Genomic DNA, 8334 nt, shown 5'->3' with positions numbered 1-8334 from the left:
CCATCTACTGGTCAATTTTGGTAGTGGATCAATTTTATTCTACGAATAAGGGCGAGTTTTATCTATCTATCTATCTATCTATCTATCTATCTATCTATCTATCTATCTATCTATCTATCTATCTATCTATCTATCTATCTATCTATCTATCTATCTATCTATCTATCTATCTATCTATCTATCTATCTATCTATCTACATATACATATACATATACATATACATATACATATATATATATATATATATATATATATATCAACCAACCAACAAAGATCAGGATCATTTGGAGAAATAAACTAAATGAGCTATCACGTCATGGATAATGTTTATCGTATTTAATTAGATCAGGGATAAGCAACGTAAATGATGGAGAGGGCTACAATTTTTAATCAATGCTTCTCGGGGGCCATACAGGACCACACACTTCCTAACCAGCTGTATGACAAGATTCTATTTTAAATATGGACAAAATACATGCAAGGTTTTTTTTTTTTTTTTTTTTTTTTTTTTAGTGAACCAATGCGCATTATGTTACCTTAATAAATTGTATTTCATATTTTTTCAAAGCATGTATAAAATATACATCTGTGACATTTTCTCTGTGAGAAGTTGTCAATGTCAACAAATACTGTATAAAAGCAGGACTCTGGTTCGCCATTGTTCTCATACTAATAAAGACAAGACTTCTGCATGACTTCTTTGATAGATCGTGTGTAGTTCTTGATGAGCGTGAGGTGTTGGGACAGAAGTGTCAAAAGCACTGCACTCATAAGCTGTATTTAAGGAGGATTCCAGATACATGTGTAAAAAAAAGTTGCTTCAACTCCACAAAAAAAAGTACACTGTAAAATGTTTTCAATCCGTTTTCATAATTTGAACATAACTGTTGTCATCATTTACATAACACTATAATCTCTGCCGCAATCATTATTATCATAATTATTCAAGTGCATCAAAACAATCGCCAATGTCCATAACAACGACAACTCACATCACCATGCATATCTTGAAGCTCACTCACCAGAACTAGTAAATAAATGATTTATTCTGATGTGAACCACGATCTACCATTTACATACGTATGTCAGCAGACCAATCACCGGCCACATAACAATAATTCATAACACCATTATAATAATTAAAATCACCATGAAAATGATCTTGTCACCAAATACAGATTTCATAGTAGGATAAAAATCTCCAGTCATGATAAAAATGACATAATCATAACAATCAACAGTTACAATAACAATCATTCACATCACCAGAAGAATTATTGACTTTGTACGTGTCACCAGAACAATCATTCATATCATATCAACAGTCACCATAACAATCGTTGGGGTCATCACAACATCACTACATAATCACCAACCCCCGCAAATAGCGATTTTTAGTGGTAACGTATCCTGAACCATCAGTTCGTCACAGTTGTCGTTGACATGTGCATGCAGCAGGGGGCGCTGCGTGCACACATCCTCCCTCTGATCTCTGAAGGTCTTTCAAGGTTAACGTGTTTTGATGCTCGGAGGTGGGAAATGGTGACATCATCCGTAGTTTGGGTGAAGAAGAACAAGAAGAAGAGGCGGTAGCGGGGTTTGATTTCACCATCTCCCTGCAGGACAAAACATTGAGGGGCTGCCAGGAGAGTGATGGTGGTGGGATAAAAGCAAGAGCTTGAGGGGAAGAGGAAACAAAGGCAAAGGCCCGCAGAGAATTTCATCAGGGGTGGGCAAATAGTTCAAATTTATAGCTTATGGGCCACATTAGAATTTTAAAACAGACAGATTGGCCGGGTTATATGTACTAGCGTATTCAATCTAGGACCACATATGAAAGTGGTCCAAGTCAGATTTGAAAAAAATTTGAACTGAGCCCTCCAGACTGTCTTAAAAAGATCAGATACAGGTCACATAAAAAATCGAAATTGAGCTGTAGTATGACTGTAGCCAAAGAGTCTGGGGAGAGGGAGGTCTTGGCTTCCCTGATTAGGCTGCGGCCTTCTAAAACCTGAATCGGTGAAAGAAAATGGATAGATGAGTGATTTAAATCAAATGGTGAGTGACAGAACGCTGAGGGGAGGTCGCTAATGGTATTGATCCCATAAAAAGGAGGGCGTCCCGAGCTCATACGCTGATATTTATTAGCCTCTCGACAGCCTGGATGAGGCAAACGCAGCAGCTTCCGCGTTCAAACAGACATCCCATGAGCTTGCCGGCTAGAAAGCAAAATGGGGGGTGGGGCGGCTGTGGGTGGGGGGCATAAAGCGCTGTGTTGAGTGCTTGGAACACGGCCAGCTATTCCCTTTTACTTCTCCATCCACTCGGGTATGCGGCGCAAACGCTGGGCGCTTTGGCAAACACTAGCGAGGAGGCTTGTGGGGAGATAAACATCGAGCATTGCACACCCACACACAGACTACGTCACCTTTAGACAAAAACAAGACAGGGTGTCATGGGTTCATTCAAATGGGATCATTTCTTGCCAGTTATTCATTATAACTGCCATCTATCACAAAAAAGCAGAACAAGTCGAAGCAATCCATAGAGAAAAACAGTACACTCTGGAACAGACGGATAGATGCACATAATGTACAAGGCATGCCATATGATTACTTTTACTGTTGCCAGTTACTAATGACAACCACTACATGACTAGAAAAATTTCACCAACGTAAAAGAGCAGTCTGTAACAAATTAACACATTTCCTCACAACACGTCATACCATCACTGCAATAGGTTTTCCTTGCCAATAACTTTGCGCATAGAAATAAACCAAATGTGTCACGAATCGGAGTGGAACATGGAACAGGACGACCAAGTGCAGCTTGGACCAGGGTTTATTGAAGGAAAAGGGAAGTGGAACGAGGCACCGAGGGAAACAGACGAGAACTGGCAAACTAACAACATGACAGACTGACCGACGGGGATGGCAAACAGAAACAGACTCGAAACAGACAGGAACCACAAGGACAGCAAACGTGACGACATCTACGATCCGACAGGGAGTGAGGGGCAGACAGGACTTATATACACGACAGGTAACGAGAGGCCGGTGGGAATAATCACACTGATCATAGGGCACACAGGAGGGGAGGGGCGAGCACACAGACACACGAACAAAACTATGACACGATCGGGGACGAGTCGTGCCAAAATGCTGGTAAACATTTTTTACAATTCTTTTTAATCGTACTTTGCTAGCTGAATTTATTTATGTATCTATTTATGTATCTATTTATTTATTTATTTTGCTGGGACTCCAAAGCTGACTTTGTTTTTTCTGTAGCACATGATGATAATAATAATAATAATAATAATAATAATAATAATAATAACAATAATAATAATAATAATAATAATAATAATAATAATAATAATTTATTCATATTTATACATTACAAGTTACATGGATTTTTCTTCATGAGCGCACACGGTGAAATCCATATTGTGCAAGCTTTTATTGGTCAAACTCAAAAATAAAACCTGAAAATATCTCAAAAACCTAATGTGCTAGAAGAAAAAACTATTTTAAATAAGCACCAAAACTACATTAAAGAACATATAAAGTCTGCTGTGGTTAAAACTTGCTGTTGACCAAAGAAGAAACAATCCGCAGATTTGGACATACTATGTGCACACAATTACTGAGTGATCGTTCCTAAACAGTTATACACCATCTTGCACATTCTAAATAAACACTATGACTGGAAGTAAAGACATATGAAAAAGACGTGAAAAAAAACCCTAACCTTGCCAGTTTCATAAAGCAACATGAAATTTAATTGGACAATCTATGATGACGAGTAGATCCACAAAGAGAAGGCATGCCTGCAAATACTCAGGAAGTCGACCATTTTGGTTTGAAGCAACCATTTGGGTGTCCTTTGTTCAAAGTATTTTACTTGGACTTTCCTTTTCTGGAGCATGGAGAGTGTGTCAGCCTGCAATGAGGCTGTTAGGTAGAATACAGGAAGAACGCAAAGAAGCCATTTGGAGCTAATCAACACCGTTTGATAGTCTGCAGGGATGTGGGACATGATTGCTTTTCTTTGTTGTCCACCAGGTTTTAAGCATGGACTCGTGGGAGACTAATTGATTCCCAGAGTAGGGCTCGTTGGCATGCACAAGCACAATAATAAGTAAATCTATCTTCTGTCAGCAGCCTCGGTGGGAAACCCCAACGTAAGGGAGGCGAAATGAGATATTCAACTTCATCTTTGCTGTCTTTTGGAATTGATTCTCACTTTTACATCCTGTGGTTAACGTCACCTAACTGCCTAACACACAAACATTAAAATTAGTAGTATTGTAATTGGACAACCATTTCTCAAATGAGTCAAACCTTTAAATAACCTTGTAAATGGCCAAATTAAAGGAAAATGGAAATGCCCTGTGCCTTTTTAACTATGTCTTCCTTAGACTTTTCTTTGGAGTCTGACTGTCTGGCTTCTGGGGCTAAAATTAGCAAAAATTATTCTGAGAGGTTTCTATGTTATGGTGAATAATCAACCTTTGTCACCATGTTCTGCCCACATTCGATAGCAACTTGGACATAGTTTGGTCACAATCAGACAAAATCTCAAGAACAACCAAAATGGAAGACTTCGTTCATTTTATAGCAAGGCTTCTTCTTCTTTTCTAGATCAGCTTATGATAGATATGCCTACCAAATTTTATGTTGCAATGGGAAGCTGGCTTGGGGGGCTGAATTTTCCCCAAATCATTACAAGGGTTAGATGTGTTATAATGAGTCATTACACCTGGCTGCCATGTTCCATAACCAGAATATTCCGTTTTTTAATATCACACACTTCTCTACCTCAAATGAGGTAAAACTCAAACAAAATCTGTCGGCCAAGTTGGTCTCTGAAGGATATAAATAACCAAATGACTGCTTGGAAGCAAAATGGCAGCCGTCTCGGGCATAGTTTTTGCGAGTCTACTCATTATAGACATTGCTATTAAATTTCATGACTATTAAATGTTATATTGGTAAGAAAAATTGTATTCAGGTTGATTCAAAATCCATGAGCCCATGTAAATCATACTTTCCTCAATTTTAAATCACTAATCTGTCAAGTAGTATGTGAGGTTCAAATTCATTTGCTATTAGCCAAAATTTCTAAGGCTCAGCCTTTGAGAAACCCCAGGGAATTCTCAAAATGACCCCCAAATTATTGCTTCAAACTAAAAAGGCTGACTTGTGTTTTTTTCACGCATGGCTTCTTTACTTTTTCGTGAGTCCACTCACGCCTACCATATTTTAGGTGGCTTTAGGGGCTGAATTTTTGAATTCTTAACCAAAATGAGCTAAAATGAGAATCGGCTATAAAGAACAGAAAATGACTGCTACATACAATATGGCTGACTTCTTTCTTATCAGGCATGGCTTCTTTTTTGGTGGTTTTGTTTTGTGTCTACTCATGGCAGACATATCTACTAAATTTAACGCAGCCAAGAGACTCTGACTTTTTGTGTTTCACGGCAAATTTGGTAGCAATCTGAACAAATCTGGCCTACAAAGTCATTACCAATGGAAATGGCCAACGTCAGCTTAAAATGTCTGCCACTGATTGTTAGACTAAGTCAACCAATAGTGGAAAGTCAGATAATGACGTCCTTCCACAGTGTCACATCCCAGCAGGTCATAATGACCTGTCATCATCATCACAGATCAAGCACGCCTGCTTCATTCTCTCATCACTGAGTCAATTCACTCTTGGCTTTTTCCAGCAATGGTATCATACATCTGAAATGTCAGCCACTCACTCCCCTAGGTGCTACTCGGACTTTCCTTAATTGTTCTAGGTGGTATTCCTATGACACATAGGAAACGCTGCAGGTGTTCACATTTATATGGAAAAATTGTCTGATTGGGGATTCGAAGGGACTGTGGTACCTTGATTTACCGGTTTAATCTGCACCATGGCCAAGATTGTAACTCAGTCTGCTCAGAGAGTAAATCAATTTTCCCCATTGGAATCAACTGAAATGCTCCCCAAAGCTACCACAATATTTTGGATACTTGTTGTTGATTAAAAAAACAAACGCTTTAGGATACTTAATAAGTTATATATCGTTGCCCACCAACAGAAAATATACTACCAAAATGATGTTAAACTGCTAACTTAATATACAAAAAATAGATATATTTTGCTACGCTGTCAGTGATAAAAAAATAATACTAAGTCATCCAATTGCCCGTCACTTGCATTGACTGGCCGCTAGCTGCCACCAGCTAATATTTTATTTGCAAATACCTATGCCAACTAAAAAATGTAGCAGGATTGAAGTTAACAAACCACATGGCTTCAGCTGAGCATCAGTTACTTTTTTTACATTCTGCACAACTACATACATCCCATCAAGCTCCCTTCGCTCTTTAAGTTCACACCTTCTCGTCATGCTTTCAGTAAATAGTCAGCTAGTTATAGGGCTTTCTCCTATCATGCCCCTTATGGAATCGTTTCTCATTGGATATTAGAGAAGCTAACTCCACTGCAGTTTTAAAATGCCATCTTAAAACCTTTTAACTCAATAGTAAAAGTGTTTTATTAATATTCTTTTTGAGTTATATTATTATTTTTAATTGCTCTGTTTTTTTTCCACTTTATTTAATATGGCATATCCAAAGTGTTGACTCGTAACTCAAAAATGTGTAAATTGGAATTATTGTGGTCAAGGCACCAGTATATAACAAATGAGCAGTTGTAGTGATGCTGTCATTGTATTTCCACATTAAGACAACAAAACGAAAATGGTTTCCATCACGCTATTGCAACTGTGCATTGAATTATGGATGGAAATAAATTAAATACTTGGAGCTAAAGGTGGTACTAATCATTCAGTCCCCCCCACCTTTTTCATTATCTTTTTATGGTTTATATGAATAATTGAGAACGTAATAATGCCACTGTCACCGAGAACACGATCACATCACTACTTATTCACTCTAAATAAAAATGTTTTAATCAGCTGGCCCACTTTCTGTTCTACATTAGCCTGGTGTTGAACCACACTCTTAATTTTGTTCTAAATTTTTATTATGCAACCTCATAAAAATGCATTGATTTTATGTTTTCATGTTGTGGTGCTTAACGTGCATTATAAATAAATGATGCAGGCATGTTGTATTTAGATGAAAAAAAATGCAAATGTAGTATGTGTTTGTATAAACTGCCCATGATAACTTATTGTTGCACGTCTTCAGTGACACCCTACAAAAGCAGTGTTGAACTTATCAACATATACAAAATGTACAGCTAATCAGGGAGGGAGATTTTGTGTTTCATCATATGAATGCTTATTATTTGGGAAATCTTTGAATTCTGGGCATCATGAGAAAATAAATGATAGCATGGCATAGTATCTCAAGAAGCCATACTTAACATGACAAAACAAGTCTGCCATTTTGGGTTGAAGCATCCATTTCTAGGTCATTTGGCTTTGTGGTGCCCAACAGGAATGAAATACCGTAATTGCCGGACTATAAACCACACTGGATTATAAACCGCACCAGCTAAAATTCAGGGATATTTCAGTTTTTTTCTTACATAAGCCTCACCGGACTATAAGCCGCACGTGCACACGAGTTTTTTACAAAGAAAGACAGTACATAGAAAGCCTTTTTAACGTTTTAATAACATACTTGAACATGTCATTCTAAACATTGCCTGTGACGCAGCAGTAGTACCGCAGCAACGCCGAAGTGTGCGCGCGAGTTATTACCAAAGAAAGACTGGACACAGAAAGTTTTTTTAAAGCTTTAATAACATACCTTAACATTTCTTTCCAAACACTGCCTGTGACGCGGCAGTAATACCGCAGCAACACGGAAGTAACACAGCAAAGTCACTGAGACGCGGCGGTAACACAGCAGCAACACAGAAGCAACACGGTAGCACAGCATTAACAGGGCTGGTTAAAAAAAACATAGGGTGAGTGTGAAGAGGGTCTGTTCATGCTAATCTTATTCACGCACGAAGCGCTAAATTGCATTAAACTAGCGAGCGACACGTATAGCTTAAAAGCGGCATCATATGCATTTCTTTTGTCCCCCATAATGACGGTTTGTGTATAAAAGCTTCCTGTCTTTGTGTGAATGTGGGTGTGTGTGTGATGCGCGAGACAATCAAAACACAAACTGGCACGTTTTCTTCGGCGCATTATCTCTTCTTCGCCTGTCTCGCTCTTGCTTCCTGCTAGAGCGCCCCCTGGAGACCGGAGGCCGTAAAAATCCATAAGTACGCTCCAGAGTAGACACAAGATAATGTCAGCAACATCGACTGCCTTTGGCTTAAAAGCGGCATCATATGCATTTCTTTTGTCC

The sequence above is a fragment of the Syngnathus scovelli genome, chromosome 1 (assembly GCF_024217435.2).
Source record: "Syngnathus scovelli strain Florida chromosome 1, RoL_Ssco_1.2, whole genome shotgun sequence".
Lineage (NCBI taxonomy): Eukaryota > Metazoa > Chordata > Actinopteri > Syngnathiformes > Syngnathidae > Syngnathus > Syngnathus scovelli.
This window is presented reverse-complemented; position numbering follows the sequence as displayed.